Here is a 24936-nt window from a genome sequence, read left to right on the forward strand (position 1 = left end):
TGTGCTTGACAGATGACCAAAGGACTGACACCTTTAGATGACAGAAGTACTTGGTAACTATTCTGTTATTTTTTTTTTTTATCCCACTACTGCTTTAGTGCTTCATGAAGTGTCTTGGTATTAAGTATTGTTAAGTGACTAGGAACATCTCAATGGACATTCTGTCTTGCGATGAAGGCACTCTTTATCAGTGAAGAGGAGAGGTATTATGGGTTAGGATATATTTCTCAATAGTGATATATAACATGAAAGTCCCCAAGATCAATCTAAAATACTAGGTATCTGCTTCATTTTCTCATATTTAATAATTGACTGCATTATTGTGTTAGTAATCTTTGCTATTAGTATGTGTCATTCTTTTGCTGCTTTTAAAAAAATCCAGTTAAACATTTGTATTTATGCTTCTCTGTAATGATGCTGTGTATATAGTACTTTGTGTCCAGGTTTGGTAACACTTTGCTTCCAAGTCTCTAATAACATCCCTGAGTACAAATGACTGCAAGAGTCTTGGCAGGTTCTGAAGCAACCTATAGTTATCTGTACAATATGACTTGGCAATGGGGGTTAATGAGATACTGGGTTTTCTCAGTTATTTAGACCTACAAGGCTACTCACATGGGACAGAACTGTAGGAAAGTTAGCCTGCAGCACAAAGAATTTTGTGTTCTCCTTCCTAATGCATATTTATGTATTCACACAACACACAGATCCAATCTCGTACAGATCCCACTACCACACACACACACACACACACTCAAACAGAAATCTCATAAACTCAGGCTTGTGGGTCTAGCTCCAACAAACCAAGGAGGTCAAACAAGACTAACCCTTCATAGACAACCAAATTCTTGAAATTATCACCCAGCCCATCAACTCCATGTCTGATGCAAACACCCCTCTAAAAAGATCACCATCCTTTTTTTAATTTATTTTTTATTTATTTAATTTTTTTTTTAAGCTGTCTATGCAGCAATTACATCATACAAGTGCACAACAAAGCCTTCAGTGCCCTGATATTCGAAAGACCTTGCTGACAATAATAATCAATTCACAGAGAGGAAAGAAATTTGAAGAAAAACAACCCACAAAGATGTCTTGATACCGAAGGTCCTCCTTACAACAGCACAACTCATCACATCAGCCAAAGAAAGTGCTCTAGCAGCACCATCAATACAGCCCCCAACAGAAGTAGAAAAAACAATCAAGCATTACTTAAACCCCCAACCAGACTCTCCTGTTCCTCACTCCACAGAAAAGTGAAATGCCCTCAACTATTTCAATTAAGATCATAGACAGAAGATCCTCTTGCATATTGACAATACCAAGCCTGCTCAACCTCACACCCCCACCCCCTTTCCAGCATTGGTCAGCTTTCAGAGCCCTATCTCTCCCAAATCTAACTGAAGTTCTCCAGTTCCTCAAAACCATTTATGAAAATGCCTTACCATTGTCCTTCATCAAAGCTCTCTGCGGATACTCTTAACCTTAGTTAACCATTGCCATTCCTCCCTTAACCAGGCATTTTCCCAGAAGCTCTCAAAACTGCCAGATTCTCACTCTTAACACCTACCCTAGACCCTGTCATCCTCAACAATTAACAGCCCATCATCCACCTGACATTTATCAGTAAGATTATCCACTGAGGTCCTGGCTGAGAGGAAGGTTTCGGGAGCGACCGCCGAGTCACCCTTTGTCATCGTCCTGCACCAAGTCCTCAGGACAATCTGGTAATTCAAAGCACAAGAAGTTGAAGAAAGCAAAACGTTCTTCAACTTCACCCCATCCGTTGGCCGACGCGATGCAGAAGCGTCATCGTCCTAGACCTTCATAAGTAGAGCCTGCTTGTTGGCCACCTCTGTGCCGCCCCAAGTTTCTGGGAACTGTAGCAATCCCTGCCCAGTTAAAGGTTTTTTTGAGGCCATGCACCTCATTTTTGGCCAGTCAGACACTGCTGGAGTGTCTTAGGATGAAGTCAGTGGACTGGACACCTCTCCAGATACTGGCAAGCTTTCTTCTCATACTGTGGCTATGGAGGATTCCTTCTCCTACCATGGCTACGGATAAGGGTGCTTCATACTCTGGTCATGCAAAGAGCAGCTGAGGTCCTGGACCTTGAGCTGCCTTCCATGGCAGTCAGGACTAACCTCCTGACAGGTGCTTCAGCCTGGAGCTTCATCCTCCGAACCCCTGCTCCCCTTTAATGAAGTCCTTACAGATGGTCCAAATCCAGGACAGGGGCTCCTGTGAACAGGACAATTGCCTGTTCTGGGCGACCAGTTTCCTCGTGCAACTCCCCATGCCTCCACTTCACAGGGTGTGTTCTCTTCTGCAACCCTGGACAGGGAATCCAAGAGGTTGGACACTTGGTTTCTTCTACCAGCCTTACATTGCAGTCCGTGAACACTGCATTTGTTTTGGGCCTTTATGCACACACCCTGTGGGATACGGTTGCACAAGTGCTGCCATAGATTCCGGAGTAGGCCTGGGCTGTATTCTCCCAAGCAGTTGCTGATGGAAGAGACTCTGCCAAGTTGACGAGCTGATGTGGTATTGACAAGACCAACTCACTAGGCAGAGCAGTTGCATCAACAGTGGCTCTTGGAGCCATACCTGGTTGAGGACATCTGGCTTTTTTGGGATATGTTTAAGCCAATCTTATGGACATGCCCTTTGATGGCACCCATTTCTTCAGAGAAAGCAGACTCCGCGTTCAAGTGTGTCAAGGATTCTCGTGCTATAGTCAGTCCATGGGCCTTGTGGCGGCCCCTCATCTCCCTCTGACTGCTTTGATTATGGAAGGGGTACCCTACAACATCCGTTCCCATCCAGCCACTGTGCCACGCTTGCTGTCTCATCCCTGCAGGGACATGGAATCTACCACCCTTTTGTATCAGGCAGCCATCGATCTGGCCCTTTAGCTGCCTCCAAACCTTCCCTGCCTGACTTCCCCACCAAGGAGCAGTCTGAGGCAGGATCCATCACCTGCTCCACTGGCAGTCCATCACATCAGACAGGTGGGTTTTGCAGATAGTCCTAAGGGGCTATTCCTTCCCCTTCAAAGCTACCACTCATCCATGCCACCATCCTACGATTGAATGATGGAGGAACTTCATGGCACTTCTCCAGGAGGAACTTATGGCTCTCTTGGCCAAGGGAGCTATAGAGAGGCCTCCTGTGCCAGAAGTAGGTTGTGGTTGCTTTTCCCTCTACTTTCTGGTACCCAAAAAGGACACTGGCCTTAGCCCTAACCTAGACCTTTGGTCCCTCAATCTCTTCCTCAGGAAGGAAAGGTTTGAAATGCTCACTCTGGCTCAGGTTTTATCTGCCCGGGAGCCAGGAGACTGAATGGTAATGTTGGACTTTCTCCCCACCCATATTCCCACCCTGCCTGCCCACACCTACTTGAGGTTTACGGTAGGCCACGGGCACCGTCAGTTCACCGTACTCCCCTTTGGCCTTACCAGCACCCCTCAGGCATTCAACAAGGTGATGGTGGTAGTCACAGCTCATCTGCACAGGTCTGGGACTTCAGTCTTCCCCCTACCTCAACAACTGGCTTTTGAAGACAGGCTCGCCCCAGGCTATCATCTCCCATCTCCATACTACGGTAGACCTCCTGCATTCGTTGGAGGATCACTACGTGCCGAAGAGACACTCCTTCGCAGAAGCTCCCGTTCATTGGAGCTGTTCTGGACACAGTGCAGTTTCAGGTTTATCCTCCTGATCAGTGAATCCAAGATACTCAGGCTATTATACTGATGTTTCAGCCTCTATCCAGGGTTTTGGCGAGAATGAGTCAGGCTGCTGGGCCTCATGGCCTCCTGCATCCTGTTGGTGAATCATGCAAGATGGCATATGTGGGCTCTACAGTGAGACCTGAAGTTTCAGTCGGTGCAGCATCAGGGGAATCTCTCCGACATGGTCCAGATCTCAGTACCGAAATCTAACCACAGCACTCAATCACAATAGATGTAGTTTAAATGGCTTTAAAGTGATACAAATCCCAGACCAGTCTTTCTTTAAAAAAAACAAATTCTTATGTTCGATGGCATCTGTCGCTGTAGATACGCATGTTCTGCAATAGCTCGCCATCTGGTGTTGGGCCGGAGTGTTACAAGTTGTTTTTCTTCGAAGAAGTCTTTCGAGTCACGGGACCGAGTGACTCCTCCTTTTGTCTCCATTGCGCATGGGCGTCGACTCCATCTTCGATTGTTTTTTTTTCCGCCATCGGGTTCGGACGTGTTCCTGTCGCTCCGAGTTTCGGAACGGAAAAAATAGTTTATTTCGGAAGATTTTCGTCGGTATTGTTGCGTTCGGGATCGGCGTACTTAGATTCCACACCGCATCGAAGATCGAAGAGCTCCGGTGCCCTTCGGGGTAGTTTTTCGATCCTCCGTCGGGGCCTGGTCGGCCCGACCGCGTGCTGAAGAACGCCGATGGAACGGACCCCGTTCCGTTTCTGCCCCAAATGCCACAATAAATACCCCTACACAGACCAACACTTGGTCTGCAACCTGTGCCTGTCACCTGAGCACAGCGAAGACACCTGCGAGGCCTGTCGTGCGTTCCGGTCCCGAAAAACACTCCGAGACCGTCGAGCCAGAAGACTTCAAATGGCGTCCGCACCGACAGCCCAACGGGAGTTCGAGGAACAAGAAGAGGAAGGTACCTTCTCGATCCAAGACTCAGACTCCGAAGGATTCGACGATACACAAACCGTGAGTAAGACGTCGAAAACCACACAAAGAAACATTTACAAGGCCCAGGGGACGCCACTGCCACCAGGCCATGGCTCGACCCATAAATTCGGTGACCGACCGTCGGCACCGAAAAAGGCCCAAACAGCGCCGAGATCGTCCGACTCCGGTCGAGACACAGGCACGCAGCCTTCTCGGGACCGAGAAAGTGCTGGAGACAAGCCTCGACACCGAGATGCCGGTGTGGACACGGCTCGACGCCGAGACAGCGGCACCGAAACAGATCGACGCCGAGAGGTTTCGGCCCCGAAAAGGAAAAAAGTCACCTCGGAGCCGAAAAAACACGCAGACAAAGTTTCGATGCCGAAACAAACTGCAAGCGACCCAGCTTCAGGCTCTTATACAGAAGAGCACTCGCTAACCTCCCAAATGCAACAGCATAGGTTTGAGGAAGAGCTACAAGCAACTGATGTGGACCATACGCAAAAGCGTATCTTCATTCAGCAGGGGACAGGAAAAATGAGCACCCTTCCCCCCATTAGGAGAAAGAGAAGGTTGGAGTTCCAGACGGAACAAGCACCACAACCAAAAGTGGTGAAAAGAGTTACACCACCACCCTCTCCTCCGCCCGTGATTAACGTTTCACCAGCACAAACGCCATCACACTCCCCAGCTCACACCACCATGAGCCAGGGTGACCAAGATCAGGACGCATGGGACCTATACGACGCCCCAGTGTCAGATAACAGCCCGGAGGCATACCCTACAAAACCATCTCCACCAGAAGACAGCACCGCGTACTCTCAGGTGGTGGCTAGAGCAGCACAATTTCACAACGTAAGCCTCCACTCAGAACAGGTCGAGGATGATTTCTTGTTCAACACACTCTCCTCCACCCACAGCTCCTACCAAAGCCTGCCTATGCTCCCTGGTATGCTCCGGCACGCAAAAGACATATTTAAGGACCCGGTCAAAAGTAGGGCAATCACACCAAGGGTGGAAAAAAGTATAAGCCGCCTCCTACGGACCCGGTTTTCATCACAACACAGCTGCCACCAGACTGTTGTTGTAGGAGCAGCTAGGAAAAGGGCCAACTCTCACACATCTGGAGATGCACCACCCCCAGATAAAGAAAGCCGCAAGTTCGATGCAGCTGGTAAGAGTCGCAGCACAAGCTGCAAACCAGTGGCGCATCGCGAACTCCCAGGCACTACTTGCGCGCTATGACAGAGCCCACTGGGACGAGATGCAACATCTCATTGAACATCTGCCCAAAGACTTCCAAAATAGGGCAAAACAGGTGGTTGAGGAGGGACAGACCATCTCCAACAACCAGATACGTTCCTCCATGGACGCTGCAGATACAGCTGCACGGACAATTAATACATCTGTAACTATCAGAAGGCATGCATGGCTCCGAACGTCTGGATTTAAACCAGAGATTCAACAAGCAGTTCTCAATATGCCTTTTAATGAAAAAGAACTGTTCGGTCCAGAAGTGGACACAGCGATTGAGAAACTCAAAAAAGATACGGACACTGCCAAAGCCATGGGCGCACTCTACTCCCCGCAGAGCAGAGGGAATTACAGCACATTCCGTAAAACGCCCTTTCGAGGGGGGTTTCGGGGTCAAAGCACACAAGCCAGCACCTCACAAGCAACACCGTCCACTTACCAGGGACAGTATAGAGGAGGTTTTCGGGGACAATATAGAGGAGGGCAATTCCCTAGAAATAGAGGGAGATTTCAAAGCCCCAAAACCCCTACTACTAAACAATGACTCACATGTCACTCACCCCCTCCACACAACACCAGTGGGGGGAAGAATAGGTCATTATTACAAAGCATGGGAGGAAATCACTACAGACACTTGGGTTCTAGCAATTATCCAACATGGTTATTGCATAGAATTTCTACAATTCCCTCCAAACATACCACCAAAAGCACAAAATTTAACAACACACCATTCCAATCTCCTGGAGATAGAAGTGCAGGCACTATTGCAAAAGAATGCAATCGAATTAGTGCCAAACACACAAATAAACACAGGAGTTTACTCACTGTACTTTCTGATACCAAAGAAGGACAAAACGCTGAGACCAATCCTAGACCTCAGAGTAGTGAACACTTTCATCAAATCAGACCACTTCCACATGGTCACACTACAAGAAGTATTGCCATTGCTAAAACTGCACGACTACATGGCAACTTTAGACCTCAAGGATGCTTATTTCCATATACCAATACACCCATCGCACAGGAAATACCTAAGGTTTGTATTCAAAGGAATACATTACCAATTCAAGGTACTGCCTTTCGGATTAACAACCGCACCAAGAGTCTTTACCAAATGTCTAGCAGTAGTCGCAGCACACATAAGAAGGCAGCAAATACATGTGTTCCCTTATCTAGACGACTGGCTAATCAAGGCCCATTCGTTAATAGAGTGCTCAAATCACACAAATCATATCATACAAACCCTCTTCAAACTAGGGTTCACCGTCAATTTCACAAAATCAAAAATTCTGCCACGCAAGGTACAACAATACCTGGGAGCCATAATAGACACATCAAAAGGAGTAGCCACTCCAAGTCCACAAAGAATTCAAAATTTCAACACCATCATACAACGCATGTATCCAACACAAAAAATACAGGCAAAGATGGTATTACAACTCCTAGGCATGATGTCATCATGCATAGCCATTGTCCCAAACGCAAGACTGCACATGAGGCCCTTACAACAATGCCTAGCATCACAGTGGTCTCAAGCACAGGGTCACCTTCTAGATCTGGTGTTAATAGACCGCCAAACTTACCTCTCGCTTCTGTGGTGGAACAACATAAATTTAAACAAGGGGCGGCCTTTCCAAGACCCAGTGCCACAATACGTAATAACAACAGATGCTTCCATGACAGGGTGGGGAGCACACCTCAATCAACACAGCATACAAGGACAATGGAACGTACATCAAACAAAACTGCATATCAATCACCTAGAACTTCTAGCAGTTTTTCAAGCACTAAAAGCTTTCCAACCAATAATAGTTCACAAATACATTCTCGTCAAAACAGACAACATGACAACAATGTATTATCTAAACAAGCAGGGAGGGACGCACTCCACGCAGTTAAGCCTGCTAGCACAAAAAATTTGGCATTGGGCAATTCACAACCAAATTCGCCTAATTGCACAGTTTATACCAGGGATACAAAATCAACTCGCAGACAATCTCTCTCGAGATCACCAACAGGTCCACGAATGGGAAATTCACCCCCAAATACTGAACACTTATTTCAAACTCTGGGGAACACCTCAGATAGACTTGTTTGCGACAAGGGAGAACGCAAAATGCCAAAACTTCGCATCCAGATACCCACACAAACCATCCCAAGGCAATGCCCTATGGATGAACTGGTCAGGGATATTTGCTTACGCTTTTCCTCCTCTCCCTCTCCTTCCTTACCTGGTAAACAAACTCAGTCAAAGCAAACTCACTCATATTGATAGCACCAACTTGGGCAAGGCAACCCTGGTACACAACGCTGCTAGACCTATCAGTGGTACCCTGCATCAAATTGCCCAACAGGCCAGATCTGTTGACACAGCACAACCAAAAGATCAGACACCCACACCCAGCATCGCTGAATCTAGCAATCTGGCTCCTGAAATCCTAGAATTCGGGCACTTACAACTTACCCAAGAATGTATGGAAGTCATAAAACAAGCAAGAAGGCCATCCACCAGGCACTGCTATGCAAGTAAATGGAAGAGGTTTGTTTGCTACTGCCATATTAATCAAATACAACCATTACACACAACTCCAGAACATGTAGTGGGTTACTTGCTTCACTTACAAAAATCTAACCTAGCTTTCTCTTCCATTAAGATTCACCTTGCAGCAATATCTGCATACCTGCAGACTACCTATTCAACTTCCCTATATAAAATACCAGTCATTAAAGCATTCATGGAGGGCCTTAGGAGAATTATACCACCAAGAACACTACCTGTTCCTTCATGGAACCTAAATGTTGTCCTAACTAGACTTATGGGTCCACCTTTTGAACCCATGCACTCCTGCGACATACAGTTCCTAACCTGGAAGGTGGCATTTCTCATCGCCATTACTTCCCTGAGAAGAGTAAGCGAGATTCAGGCGTTTACTATACAGGAACCTTTTATACAACTACACAAAAATAAAGTCGTCCTAAGGACCAATCCTAAATTTTTGCCAAAGGTTATTTCACCGTTCCATCTAAATCAAACAGTGGAACTTCCAGTGTTCTTTCCACAGCCAGATACCGTAGCTGAAAGGGCACTACATACATTAGATGTCAAAAGAGCATTAATGTATTACATTGACAGAACAAAGAACATCAGAAAGACTAAACAACTCTTTATTGCATTTCTAAAACCTCATGCAGGAAACCCAATTTCAAAACAAGGTATAGCCAGATGGATAGTTAAATGCATCCAAATCTGCTACCTTAAAGCTAAACGACAGCTGCCCATTACACCAAGGGCACACTCAACCAGAAAGAAAGGTGCTACCATGGCCTTTCTAGGAAACATCCCAATGCAAGAAATATGTAAGGCAGCCACATGGTCTACGCCTCACACATTCACCAAGCACTACTGTGTAGACGTGTTATCCGCACAACAAGCCACAGTAGGTCAAGCTGTATTAAGGACATTATTTCAGACTACTTCCACTCCTACAGGCTGATCCACCGCTTTTGGGAAAATAACTGCTTACTAGTCTATGCAGAACATGCGTATCTACAGCGACAGATGCCATCGAACTGAAAATGTCACTTACCCAGTGTACATCTGTTCGTGGCATCAGTCACAGTAGATTCGCATGTGCCCACCCGCCTCCCCGGGAGCCTGTAGCAGTTTGGAAGTTACCTTCAATTATTTATATATGTATCATCTCAACCTTAAATAGGTGCATACTTAGTCACTCCATTGCATGGGCACTATTACTACAATTCAACTCCTACCTCACCCTCTGCGGGGAAAAACAATCGAAGATGGAGTCGACGCCCATGCGCAATGGAGACAAAAGGAGGAGTCACTCGGTCCCGTGACTCGAAAGACTTCTTCGAAGAAAAACAACTTGTAACACTCCGGCCCAACACCAGATGGCGAGCTATTGCAGAACATGCGAATCTACTGCGACTGATGCCACGAACAGATGTACACTGGGTAAGTGACATTTTCATTATTGTAAGCTTGCGATACCAGCAACTTAATTTGCGTTAAAACAGTATTCATTATCAATTTGCTCATCGACGGCCCACACGTGTTTTTTATCTATTGAGCTTTTCTCAAGGCTGTAGAGTACAAGAATGGACATAGAATCATACTCAAGATATATTGTATAGCTAAAGACATGACCTAACTCAGTGATTATAGCCCTGTGCAGACACCCGGTTGTGTTGACAAACCATGGAAAACCATATAAGGAAAGATGGTGAATCTGTGTTGGAAAAGGAAATGAATCCTAAAATGTCCTTAAACTTAGCCGTAGAGTGTCATCAAATAAGTTTTATCAACATCACTAACTAACAACGTTCGAACCTATCATAAAAGCGTAGTATGATGCAACCCATCTATGATATAGTTAGTTTATTCATAGGCAAACTGTAATGCAGTAAACAAACTGTTAGCTGTATGGCAGGTTCAATATTCCTACTCATATCATGTTTACGAAAAAGAAATAAGACCAAGCTTATCGAATAATAAAATAAACGAAACTGAGGGAAAGTATTGAATTTGTGTGTGTGTACCTGTGCTTGGCACTCAGTGTTAACAAGAATAAATCCGAGAAATCCATACTCTATCTTTTTTTCAGAGATGTCAAGGAGGCAGGTAAAGTCAAGAGTCCGTCGTTGAATTAATAGTAATATTTCATGGGACCATGATAAGTCCTAAGCCTGTCGAACGGAAAGGATAAATTACTATAACATCCCTAAAATAAGCTAAGCAAATACAGTAACTTAAGGTTCATACATACCCACCACTATTTGCTAATGTAGTAAAGTATTCTGTATATACATGTACTGTAAAAACCAGTTGACATGGTAAGGGCACATACACTATTATCAAAATATAAGACATGGAAGTAACACACATTTAGACCGGCATAGGTATGCTAGTCTAATTTCATCATACCACTTAATTCACAAGCTACGTCCATAGTGTGCATAAATGAGCGTGTTTCAGACCATGATCTTGTGCATCCTTAATATAGTAAAAATGTCTGTCTAAAGGAGGATAACTGAGCTGAGTCTCTGCGTTGTCAGGGTCGCACCGTAAACTACGTCCATAGAGCATACATAAATAAGCACGTCTCAAATTATGAAAAAAGGACTGAAGCGGCTAGAGCCCTAATTACGATACAAAGCAGCAGCAGCCATTTTCTAATGTCTAGTTTGTAAAGCTATTTCTCTTCCAGGGGATCCTCATCAATAGTCATAAACATTGAATATTCCCGCCCTTGTGCGGGGACCCCGGAGCATATATATATAAAATACATACATATTATCATGTGTAAAACAGCAATGCAGGCTGTAATCATAAATAGGCTAAAATGCTTTATTTCTATGCAAGTTTTTTTTTTTTTTTTTTATATTATAAAATCACAAATAGATCATAAATATCTACCTAAGCCCCAAAAACTGGACTTAGGGAAGTAAACAGCAGTAAATATCAGAGAAAAATAGAAAAAACCACATTGAAAAACAATGAAGCATTCTTAGCCAATAGGCTGCATGCAGGTTAACACAGGAGAACCATAAAAACTTTGGCACCGTGCCTTTAAGACCCTGAGCACCTCCAGTATCCCACCATGCCTCAGGGGTGAAGGGAAGGTGACAGTTGGTTCACAGTTAGGTCAGTTCTTTTTTCCGGCTTCTTCTGAGAGGATCCTGGAGCATTGAGCTCTCAGTTTTTCTGAGTTTTCCTCAGAAAAATTCTTTAAAAAAGCGTTTTTTCACTTTTCACTCGACAAGTAACATCTTTGTCGGAGCTAGGAAGGTTTTTTCTGACAGAAAAATGCCATCTCTTTTTGTAAAATGTCCCTCTTGTGGGAAGAAGAAAGCCCAGTCAGACCCACACTCTCTGTGTATTGTCTGCCTGCCACAGAGTCACTGTCCTGACACCTGCAAGTATTGTAAGAACATGTCAAGGAGGACTCTCAAAGACAGAGAGAAGATCAGGCTACATGGGCTTCAGGAGAGGAAAAAGTCAACATCCTCTTCACTTCCCAGACCTACAGCAGAAGGAATGGCCCGATCGACGTCGACAGGTAGGATTGTACCTGTTTGTTCTCCATCGACGTCATCGGCACCACCGTCTCACCGGCATACATCGCCGTCGACGGCGACCAGACCGACGTCGAGGGACAAAACGTCGAAGCATGGACACAGGGGTACATCTCCGTCGACGGCAGGCCGCCGTTCGGCGTCGAGTCATCTCCGGCGCTCCCGTTCGCCGTTGAGAACGTCTCACCCCTTGGCGTCGAAGGACACGACACCAAAAACACCTCGACGGCATGAACATCCGCCGTCGACCACTCGCCACTCAACGTCGAGACACACGACGGCGAGTAGGTCCAGGTCCCGCGATAGGCGATCGGCGTCAAGACACTCGACGGCAAGACCTCCGACGTCAAGACCTTCGACGTCGAGAGCAGACCAGCCATCGCAACCTTCGACGTCGAGGATGCAATCGACGTCGACACAACCTTCAGCTGTGTCACAGGCAGTAGAGCCAGCGGACAAAGCTCCCTCACCGGTGGTCTCTATAAGGAGTGCATCATCCCATTCCAGAGCATCGGGGCATGTTTCTCCCATCACAGCATCCCCGGATTCACAATACTCGAGGATGTATTCTCCTACTGCCTCATTACCGAGAACGCCATCGCCTACAGCTAGAGCAGGACGGGCTCGTTCTGCTTCTCGTCAGCCGACCACAAGACCTGCACACTCTGCTACAGCCTCTCGGAGCAGGTCCCGTTCCCGAAGGAGAACCAGGTCACGAACACCACGCAGAAGATCACCTTCTTTGTCTTCTTCAGGATCGTCTGTGGGGCGCTACTCCCCCACACTCACAGATTCTCCACCTGCTAGGATTTCCCCGGTGGATGATATCACCACTTTTAATGAGGTTCTTCTAAGGGGAGCGCAGAAGCTAAATATTGAGGTACCGGAGCCGGCCACCTCATCCTCAGTTATCTTTGAGACCCTACAACACAGATCAGTCTCGAGAAAACTGCTGCCACTAGTACCGGGTTTGCTGCAACCGACTATGGACACTTTTCTGTCTCCAGCCACTCTCAAGTCTGCCCCGGCTAGGATTCAAAAGAAATACAAAGCTCCGGAACAAGATCCTTTATTCCTGCGGAAGGATCCGCCACCGGACTCTGTGATCTTAGCCGCAGCCAGAAAAACACACTCTGTGGCATCATCTTCCACAGTCCCCCCGGATAAGGAGAGCAGACACCTAGACTCTCTGGGGAGAAAGATGTGCGGTACGGCGGCATCTGCTATGAAGGTCTCCAGCGCCTCAGCACTTCTGGGCAGATATGACCGCTCTCTGTGGGACTCACTCCACAGATTTACAGAAAAGTTGCCCAGGGAAGATAGACAGGACTTCCAGGAAATCTTGCAGGAAGGGGGCCTAGTATCTAACCAGGTCATCAGCGTGGCGGCGGACGGGGCGGATTTGGCTGCGCATGGGTATGCGCACGGAATCTGCGCTAGGAGGTCTTCCTGGCTACGGCTCACGGGTCTGAAACAGGAAGCACAGCAGCGCATTTTGAACCTCCCATTCAGCGGGAGTTCGTTGTTCGGTACCCACGCGGATGAAGAGATGGCCCGAATGAAAACGGAAGTCGACACGATGAGGGCAGTGGGCCTGGAACGTAAAAGACTTCAGGCGGAGGTACAGGCCGTATGACAGACGACCATTCCAGCAGAGGGTTCAAACCCCTCACTGGTCTCAAAGGCCACAACAACGACAGGGACGTCCCCTGTTTCAGGCACGTAGACCCACAAGAGACAGAGGGTCAAGTAGACCTCAACAGTCTACAGCAAAGACACCATCAAAGCAATGAGGCATTGCTTCCCTCAGCACTGTGCACCACTCCGGTGGGGGGAAGTGTTACGCATCATCTTCGCGAGTGGCACTCAATCACAAAAGACAAATGGGTGCTCAATATTGTCGAACATGGCTATTCTCTCCTTTTCAAAAAACCTCCTCCACACTTGCCGCCAGCAAGGTGTTTTCCTTCTCATCTCAGCCTGCTACGCAAGGAAGTTCTCGCACTCCTACAAAAGAAAGCTGTAGAAAAGGTTCCTCCGGCACAAAAAGGAAAAGGGGTGTACTCCCGTTACTTTCTGGTGGCGAAAAAAGGTCAACAGGACCTCTTCAGACCAATTCTGGACTTACGGCTCCTGAACAAGTACATAAGAAAACAAAAGTTCAGGATGCTAGCCCTTCACCAGATTGTCCCGCAACTGCATCAGGGAGACTGGATGTGCTCCATCGACCTACAGGATGCATATTTTCACATCCCAATAGCAACCAAACATCGGAAATTTTTACGTTTCCAGATAGCGTCACAGCACTACCAATTCAGAGTCCTTCCATTCGGCCTGAAGTCTGCACCCCGAGTCTTTTCAAAATGTGTAGCAGTGGTAGCGGCACACCTTCGAAGACAAAAAATATTCGTCTACCCCTACCTGGACGACTGGCTAGTGAAGGCCTCATCTCCGGATCAGGCGAGAAAACATCGAGATATCGTTCTAAGAACTTTCGAGTCTCTAGGTCTTCAAATCAACCACGACAAGTCAACCTTGATTCCAACACAAAACCTCCACTACCTGGGAGCGATACTAAACACAGAGCTCCAAAGAGTGTATCCTTCGGAGGAACGACTTTTATCAATCCACAGGAAGTGTCAACATCTATTAACAGCCGATGCACCTACAGCTCGTCAGGTGACATCGCTTCTGGGCTCCATGGCTTCATGCATCTTCATTGTCCCGAATGCCAGGCTACGCATGAGGCCCCTTCAGGAGGCATTAGAGAACAATTGGAGCCAAAAGACTGGTCACTGGGAGGACAGAGTTCGACTACCAGCAGTGGCTTTTCAATCACTACAATGGTGGATGCACAGACCTCACCTGTCGATAGGTTCTCCGTTTCACCAGACAATTCCAGTCGACACTCTGGTAACGGATGCGTCTCTTCAGGGTTGGGGTGCTCATCTGGGTTCCTTCCAAGCTCAGGGTCTGTGGTCCGACAAGGAAAAGAACTATCACATAAATCTACTGGAACTCAGAGCAGTCCATCTGGCTCTCAAATCTTTCTCTCCATTGGTTCAGGGGAAATCTATCCTAATTCAGACAGACAATACAACCACAATGTATTACCTGAACAAACAGGGGGGAACAAGATCACTACCTCGGTCTCGAGAATCCCAAACGATATGGCATTGGCTCCTGGCCAGGGGAATGTCTATCACAGCGGTACACCTGCCAGGTCAGCAAAACGTAGAGGCAGATTTCCTGAGCAGACATCTGGAAGACGCGCACGACTGGGTGCTACACGACAAAGTCGTCGAGGACATCTTCGGTCAATGGGGTCGACCTCAGTTGGATCTCTTTGCAGACGAAACAAACAAGAAATGCCCAGACTTCGCGTCCAGGTTCTGCCGTCCGGGATCTCAAGGGAATGCCCTGTTGATCAACTGGTCAGGGACATTTCTCTACGCCTTTCCACCGATTCCCCTCATACCGGCAGTAATCAACAAATTTTACAACTCCAGAACCAGAATGATTCTGATAGCGCCACAATGGCCCCGCCAATTCTGGTACACGGACCTACTCAACTTATCGGAAAGACCTCACAGGAGGTTGCCGTGCAGACCGGATCTCCTGAGCAGAATGGAAGGCAGAATCCTACATCCCAACCTTCCCTCTCTGAGCTTGACAGCATGGCTCCTGAATTCCTACAGTATGGGCACCTAGGGCTCTCACAGGAGTGCATGAGCATCTTGAAAGAGTCAAAACGACCTTCCACGCGGCGTTCTTACGCTTTTAAGTGGAAGAGATTTTACATCTGGTGCTCTCAACAAGGTATAAATCCCATACGAGCTCAGGAGGACGTCATACTATCCTATTTACTTCATCTGGCGAAGTCTGGTCTGCAGGTATCTTCTATTAAGGTTCATTTGTCTGCAATTACAGCGTATCGTAAGTCGCCTTCTCAGGAATCCTTCTTTACGATACCTGTAGTCAAGGATTTTTTAGAAGGCTTGAAAAAGGTTTTTCCTCCCATTCGGAGACCTTCTCCTCCATGGGAACTGAATGTAGTCCTGTCAAAACTTATGGGCCCTCCCTTTGAACCTATCCACAAGGCCTCTTTACAGCACCTTACGTGGAAGACGGCTTTTTTGGTGGCCATTACTTCAGCGAGGAGGGTCAGCGAAATTCAGGCTCTGTCTTGCAGAGAACCGTACACGGTTTTTCACGATAATAGAGTGGTTCTGCGAACTCACCCATCTTTCCTTCCGAAGGTGGTGTCAGAATTCCATATCAATCAGACTATATCTTTACCGACTTTCTTTCCCAATCCGGAGACTCCGGCTGAGAAAGCATTGCATTCTTTAGACTTAAAAAGAGTGCTGAAATTCTATTTGGACAAAACAAAACCGATTAGACATTCTAACCATTTGTTTCTGAATTATGGTCATTTAAGAACAGGAGAGGCAGCGTCTAAACGAACTATATCAAGATGGATTGTGTCTTGTATTGTTAACACTTACCAACTGGCTAATAAGCAATTACTGGCTAGGCCAAAAGCGCATTCCACAAGGGGAAAAGCGGCTACTGCTGCCCTCCTTAACAATGTACCAATTTCCGAGATTTGTAAGGCTGCTACATGGAAGTCTGTGCATACCTTTACTAAGCATTACTGTTTAGACTCGGATGCAAGAGCGGATGCCCAGGTGGGGCAGGCCTCTCTTAGAAATCTATTTGCATGAATATGTATTCTTTCCTGCACTTCTTTCGGACAGTCCGCAGAGTTTAGGGATGGGCTTGCTAATCTATTCAATGTTTATGACTATTGATGAGGATCCCCTGGAAGAGAAGGATTAGTTACTTACCTGTAAATCCTAGTTCTCTTCCAGGGGTATCCTCATCAAAGTCATAAACAACCCACCCTCCTCCCCGGACTTAAGTCTCCTAGAAGTGCAGGACAGATTATCTTTCTGATCAGTTACACAGATTGTCACCGTAAAAAAGTACTGACCTAACTGTGAACCAACTGTCACCTTCCCTTCACCCCTGAGGCATGGTGGGATACTGGAGGTGCTCAGGGTCTTAAAGGCACGGTGCCAAAGTTTTTATGGTTCTCCTGTGTTAACCTGCATGCAGCCTATTGGCTAAGAATGCTTCATTGTTTTTAAATGTGGTTTTTTCTATTTTTCTCTGATATTTACTGCTGTTTACTTCCCTAAGTCCAGTTTTTGGGGCTTAGGTAGATATTTATGATCTATTTGTGATTTTATAATATAAAAAAAATAAAAATAAAAAAAAACTTGCATAGAAATAAAGCATTTTAGCCTATTTATGATTATAGCCTGCATTGCTGTTTTACACATGATAATATGTATGTATTTTATATATATATGCTCCGGGGTCCCCGCACAAGGGCGGGAATATTCAATGTTTATGACTTTGATGAGGATACCCCTGGAAGAGAACTAGGATTTACAGGTAAGTAACTAATCCTTGTTTACGATCTATCTTATCAAGCTACGCAACAGTATTGCACGTGCAACCTTAATATAGTATACATTTTCATGTGCATCTAAAATTACCATGAGGAGGATAACAGAGCTGAGTCTCCACGTTGTCAGTCCACACCGTAACCTATGTCCATAGAGTATGCATTAATAAGCGCATCTCAGACCATAAAACGAGGGATAAAACAAGTGGAGCTCTGATTACGATACAAAGCAGCAATGGCCATCCTGGAATGTCCAAATCATAAAGTATACACACAAGTGAAGCTATTGTTTGCAATCTATTATATCAAGCTATGCAGCAGTATTGCATACCCATGCAAAGACCTGGTGTTATATTGTATACCTGCTGTTGATTCCAAAATATTAAGAGTTAAGGCAGTATTGTCACTTATATGCATTAAAGTAGCAATTTTATGTGATCTAATAAAATAAAGACAAGCTGCTCACCAAAAATGTATGTGGATCAGTCCAATACTAGCTCATGCAAAGATCTATTGAAATATGGAGAAAGGTATGTGATTCACAGGAGAACATTTCCCCTAAGTTAATCACATATAATTTGTATGAAGGGTATATAAAAAATGTATCCAGCATACAGTAAGATAGTGAGAACATGTTGTTGTTCCAACATGTGACATATGAGGAGTACAAGAGGGCAGGACGCTGGTTATACAGTATCATGTGTAAACAAAATCAAGACTTTTTCAAAATGTATGTTGACCATGTATAGATAAAGGGAAAATATTGCCCATATGAAACGTTAATCAAACTAGGCAAGTAACAGCTCAAAATGATAGTAATATAAAACAAATGCACAATAACGGATATAGAGAGCATTATTCCAGAAATGCATGTAGTTCTGAGTTCAAACCTTTATCCACAGCCCATAATTGAATAATCCATCTAGCTTCACACTTCCTAACTTCCTTATTTCTGTCGCCTGCACTTGGATGGCTGACGGTCTGAGTAATACCATGACATTTAATATTCAAGACCTCAGAGTCCTTATGCATAGAATTGTAGTGTATCGCTATTGAGTAGTTCATAATATTCCTGATATCTATTATGTATTCCTGAATTCGTTCCTTAAGTGGACGGATGGTGCTGGCCACATTTTTCCGCAGATGATGCAATAGACTGCGTACTTGGTATTACAATTAATCAAATGTTTTACATGATAGACTTCCTTTGTATCATATGAAAAAGTCATGGTTTTGTCAAGTGCAAACTGACAAGTATTGCATCCCCCACATTAAAAAAAATTACAAAAATCCATGGGTCTAATGGGCAGCTACATCCTAGGTTTATCTTGTGTAATAGGAGCGATATTACTGGGGCAAAGTATCTCTCTCAAGGTGACCCCCTGCTATGGGTAATGAAAGGTCCCTTCCTAAATACCTTGCCAAGAATAGTATCAATTTAATAACAGGTGCAAGTGACATTTCAGGATGTGGTACACGTTGAGCTTGCTGGACGGAGTCTAGTGATCATAAAAAAAATCGTATGTAATTTTCCTTAGTACATTTCTTACGAATTAGTAAAGTTCTATGCTCCTTAGATATAATACACTTCCTAGCTCGCGAGATCACATGATTTGAATATCCCCTATTACGGAAACATTGTTCCAGCTCATGATTAGATATCACGTTGTCACTGCAGTTTCGTCTATTTCTTATCATTTCCCCATATGGGATTGCATTGATTTGTGCACTAGGATGTGCACGCAGTCTGTTTCCTGTATATTCTAGAGAATACCTTATTGCCTGTTGTGTATAAAGTGACATCCAAAAATTCAGTTTGGTTCAGGCCCACATGATGTGTAAAGAGAAGATAGTAATTGTTATTCAAATGGTTAATCAAAATATCCAAATCTGAATTTATGCCTGTCCAAATGACTACTATGTCATCTATATATCTATCCTAATACAGGATATGCTGCAGAATATCTGATGGACCATCTGTCCATAGATGTTTTTCAAAGTTTCCCATGTAGAGATTAGCATGCGAAGGTGAACATTTCGCCCGCATAGCAATACCTTGAGCTTGTCTGTACCAGTTGCCATTGTGTAAATGTGAGATCTATCAACATGTTGGTATGTTCATATAATGTTGCATCACTATGGGAAAGTATAGTAGTCAACGCCTCAAAGCCTTTTTTTAGTGGAATAGACGTGTATAATGAATTAACATCAAAACTTAGTCCTCTGTTCAATCTGCATCCTCTAATTGACATAACAGTTCCCTAGTGTCTTGAATGCGAGAGGGCAAATTGCATACCAAAGGTTGTAGAAATGTGTCAATATAATCAGATGTGTTCTGTGGGTGCACCAATTCCCAATATGATGGGTCTCCCAGGAGGAAAAGTGACTGTCTTATGCATCTTGGGGAGTATATAGATACAAAAGGTTCTCGTGGTGCAGTGATGTACAAGTAACTATACTTCTAATCTGAGAAGGCAACATTCTCTACAGTAAGTCTTTCTTCTATAATGCGTGAAACCTCCACTAGTGGATTACCAGTAAAATGTACATACACTTCTCCATCCCTAAGTTGTCTATTAATTTCTGTAATGTAATCGGATCTATTCACTATCAACCACATTACCCCCTTTATCCGCTTTCCTGATCACAATTCCTTTGTTTGCAGCTAGTGTTTTACTGCTAATTCTTCTTCCGTGCTGATTGTCCTTGTACCCCTTCTTACAAGATCTCTGCTCGTCTTCCAAGTGGTATAAGTCTGTGGTGACCGCCTTATAGAAGACATCAATGTGTTTTGTCAGGAGAGAGGATTGGAGAAAAGGAAGATCTCAGAGGGAACTGCACGAGATCTGCATTGGTGACTAACGAACCGCGATTGGGTCAGCAGCAGATCCCTTTCCCTCCGCCAACCAGAGCGGACAGTAGTGACAAATGTCACGTTGGGGCAGCCATCTGGGATAGGTGGAGATCAGAGGCATCTGGTCTTCGGTGGAGTCTGAACCCCCCATCAGCTTATTGGAGCTCAGGGCAGTTAGGCTAGCAATGAAAGCATTTCTTCCCTCTCTCAAGGGTGCAGGTGTTCATGGACTACTGCCATGTGGTACAGCAACAAGCATGGTGGGGTGGGGTGAGGTCATGGATCCTTTCTCAGAAGGTTCGTCACCTCTGGACTTGGCTGGAACCACAGGGTATATTCCTGGTGGTTCAACATCTGGTGGGCTCTCTGAACACCAGAGGGGATGAATTCAGCCAAAAATGTAAGTTGATCATGAATGGCATTACCATCAGAAGGTGACGCAAGGTCTCTTTCAGCAGTGCGGAGAGCCTTGGTTAGATATCTTTGCCTCTACACAGAAAGTGCAATGTCAACAGTATTGCGCGTTGGAGTTTCCAAGGTGGTAATCGCTCAGTGCTGCTTTTTGTCTCAATCGGAACTCTGGCCTCCTGTACGCCTTCCCGCCCATACCACTTCTGCCCAGTTCTCATGAAGATCAAGAAGAACCAGGCCCAAGTCATCCTTGTGTCTGTGGACTGGTCACAAAGAGTCTGGTATCACAAGCTATAGAGCGTGGCCAATCCTCTGATCAGACTTCCCATTCAGGAGGATCTTCTGTCACAGAAGCAGGGAAAGGTTCTTCTCCCAAACTTGTCCAGTCTCAATCTCCTTGCATGGAGATTGAGGGGCAGCAGTTGATGGTTTTTGACCTTCTGCCTAAAATCTGTAATGTTAACTTGGCAGCCAAGCATTTGTTCTCCAAAACTGTATACGCCTGTCGTTGGAACAAAATTTGTGGCATCGTGCAGACTAGTCTGTTAACCCCCTTTCTGCCCCTCTGAGGTTCTGTTTCTTTTCTCTGACCCAACAGGGCTCTGGTATGGGCACACTCAAAGATTACTTATCTGCTATCTCTGTTTTTGAGGTTGTCTGATCAACCTTCTTTAAGTCTCCTATTGTTTCGAGGTTCCTTCAAGGCCCTTTCATTGGCCCCAATGTGGTTCCGACATTGTTAATGTGTGCTCTTTTTGAGCTGCTCCACAATTGTCCTCTCCTGCTTCACACCCTAAGACCGCCTTTTCAGTGGCTATTACATTTACCCGCAGGGTGAGTGAGCTGCAGGCATTTTAATCTAAGCCGCCTTACTTTTCCATCTATCCTGACAGTAGAAAAGTGCCCCTTTTGGCATGGTTACACCCTCTTCCCCCTCGTTGCCCGATATTGATGCGGATTTGACTGAGTGTGCTGGGATCCTGCCAACCAGTGCCCAGCACCAGTGCTCTTTCCCTAAACTGTACCATTGTTCCCACAATTGGCACACCCCTGGCACACAGCTAAGTCCCTTGTAAAAGGTACCAGTAGTACCAAGGGCTCTGTGACCAGGAATGGTCCCTAAGGGCTGCAGCGTGTATTGTGCCAACCTAAGGGACCCCTCACCAAGCACAGGCACAGTGCTGTTGCAGATTGTGGGTGCTGGTGGGAATAAAAAGAAAGTTGGCATGGCATCCCTTCCAGGGTGCCATGCCCAACAACCACTGCCTGTGGCATAGGTAAGTACAGCCCTAATGCAAGGTGCACTAATCAACAGATGGCATAGCTCCTTAAGACATATGTCCCTACCGTGTTTAAGTCCATTCCTTAGACACCAAGTGCAGTGTGGCCATATTAAGTACATGAGCTGCCACCTCAGTTTGGAACCAGCCATATGCAAATGCGTCTTGACCCTGTTCCTCATGGATCATTCCAGCCAGAACTGCCATTCCAGGTCCTCCCTGAACTGGAACACAAGCAGCTTAGGACAGGTTTCGCCTTAGTTAAGGCTCTTCTGTCAGGTACAGCTTGGTTCCAAAGACAACAACTCTGATTCAGACTTCACACTAGTGTATTCCCCATCATTGCCAGTAGTCATTCGAGACTCTACAGAGTCTCCATCTCAACCACCAGTTACTGAAGTGCCTACTCCACATCCTTCACCTCCACTTCTTCCTCCAACTGAGGCACCTTTTGGGAGTTGGGAGCTCCTCCCCAAGTACCATCATGAAGATCTAGAACTCCTCAGCAACGGACTAAGGGCCTCATTACGACCTTGGTGGAGGGGATTACACCGTCCCAAATGTGATGGTTATCCTGCCCGCTGTATTACAAGTTCCATTATACTCTGTGGAACTTGTACAATGACAGACGGAATATCAGTCACTTTTGGGACAGAGTAATCCTCTCCGCCAAGGTTGTAGTGAGGCCCTAGGTCTCATCACAAATCAGTTAAGTCACTTCTAAACATCACTGTTCTAGAAATTCTTTGTCGAAGCACTCATCTAGATGCAGACACAGATACCAACCCAGATCCACGTCCAGGCCAAGATCCATAGTGTGTTGACATTATTCAACGTCTTCAGACACCGGGAGGTTTAATTCTCTTTTGACTGATTATCGTCCGGCATTGGTCTCATTTATTGATGACATTAAGCTTCCTAGAAGTTCTCATACGAGGAGCTACAAGGCTAAACCTTTGTAGGAAGCTGCCCTGGTGTGAGGTGGGTACCTAAGGTACTTACACCTTATACCAGGTCCAGACATCCCCTCTTAGTGAAATGTAGGCAGTGTCTTACAGCTAGGCTCTCTAGAGCTAGCTGTGGATGAGCAGCCAAGGCTTATCTAGGAGACATGCAAAGCTTGGCAACACCACTGTAGTCACACAGCACTTAGACATGAAAGAAAACACTCAGTTTTACAAAAATAAAGGTACTTTATTTTTGGAACACCATACCACAAAATACTAAAAGGGCAACCCTCACACTAAATATATACACTAGAAATCAGAAATAGGCATAGAAAATGTTAGAAAACAGTGCAAACAGCAATAACCAATAGTGACCAGGGGAGGGGGGTCACAAACCATATACTTAAAAAAATTGAATGCAAAACACAGGACCCTCATCTAGGTAAGTGGAATGTGTAGAGGGAAGCTGTGAGTACTAGAAAACGGAGGTAATTAACACAGTACCCCACCCCCCCAGTGACCAGGAATGCATGAGTAAATTACTGGAATTTCCCCAAACCACCCAAAAGGAGGAAAGTCACCCAGACAAGACTGCAAGAAACTAGCTATGGATTCCTGAAGACCCGTGGAGATAGGGTCCAAGAGTCACAGTGGAGTTGAGTAGGAGCTACTACCCACCCAGCTGTACTTGCAGGAGTTGGTTGACGGCGATGAACAGGTCAGCACTGCAGCCCGGGAGCTGGAGAAGAGTTCTTGATGGATGCAGATGTCCCACACTGGAGTGACGATTGCAGACAGGTGTTGGTGCAGTAATTCCACCAACAAGCCTTGGTAAAGGCAAACTCGCGGTTAGTGGAAAAGTGGTGCTGCCTGTGACCAGCAAGGCCCAGGGGACTCAACCAAGGAGGGGGAGTCACAAGGGACCCTCAGCTTCGGCAGAGAGTACGCAGAGGCAGCACCCACAGGTGTCTCACAGGACGGCAACATAGAAGTCATAGCAGGAGCCCACGCAGCACTATTGGACGGGATTCCACGCCGCAGGAGAACCAGACAGACTGCTCTGTCTCACAGGAAGGAGTCCTGGGGACTGGAGCTACACATTGCCTGAAGACCCCTTGGAGGAGATGCAGGCAAGCCTTGGTAGCTGCAAGAGACGCGGTGCATAGGGGTGCTGCCCTGTGTGGGAAAGTAAGGACTTAGGTCCACCAAAGTTGGACAGTTGGCAGAGAGGACCAAGAGGTCTACTCCGGACCACCACCTATGGTGCAGAATCCACACAGCTCAGGATGAGAGGAGATCCACGCAGCCAGTAGTCATTACAGCAGATGCAGAGGAGTGACTCCTTCACTCCAAGGGAGATTCCTTATTATACTGTCTGAAGAGTTGCTGTCTCCTGAGGATGCATTGCTGGGGAAATGCTGCAAAGCTGGCAGGAGCTGTGGAAACAAAGATGCAGAAATCTTCGTTGATTGCAACGTTGAGTTCCTGGAGGATCCAGTTGCTGTTCCATTGGCCGGAAGTTAAAGTGGAGGTTGCAGAGGAGTCCTGCTGGAATCCTGCAAGCCGAATCTGAGGACCCACCCAAGAGATACCCTAAGTAGCCCTGAAAGGGGGATTGGTCACCTAACCAGGTAAGCGCCTATCTGGTGGGGGCTCTGACATCACCTGGCTACTCAAATGCTCCCAGAGTTCCCTGCCAACCTTGGAAACAAGATGACAGAACCCAGACTGTCTGGAGGAGCTCTGAGCACCACCCCTGGGGTGGTGATGGACAGGGAAGTGGTCCCTCCCCTTTCCATTGTCCAGTTTTGCGCTCTAGCAGTGACTTTGAGGGGAGGGGGGCAGTCCCTGAGCCGGTGTGGACTGGTTTATGCACGGAGGGCACCAAATGTGTATAAAAGTGGCTTGGGGAGGCTACCCCTCCCAAGCCAGTCACACT

The 24936-nt window shown here is 46.0% G+C and overlaps 1 protein-coding gene across 1 annotated transcript in view; it reads left to right on the top strand.

Moving 5' to 3' along the window:
- Window positions 1–24936, top strand: part of CHKA (choline kinase alpha) — a 288141-nt gene that overhangs the window by 61076 nt on the left and 202129 nt on the right. The window lies entirely within an intron of this gene.

The sequence above is a fragment of the Pleurodeles waltl genome, chromosome 3_1 (genome assembly GCF_031143425.1).
Source record: "Pleurodeles waltl isolate 20211129_DDA chromosome 3_1, aPleWal1.hap1.20221129, whole genome shotgun sequence".
Classification (NCBI taxonomy): Eukaryota; Metazoa; Chordata; class Amphibia; order Caudata; family Salamandridae; genus Pleurodeles; species Pleurodeles waltl.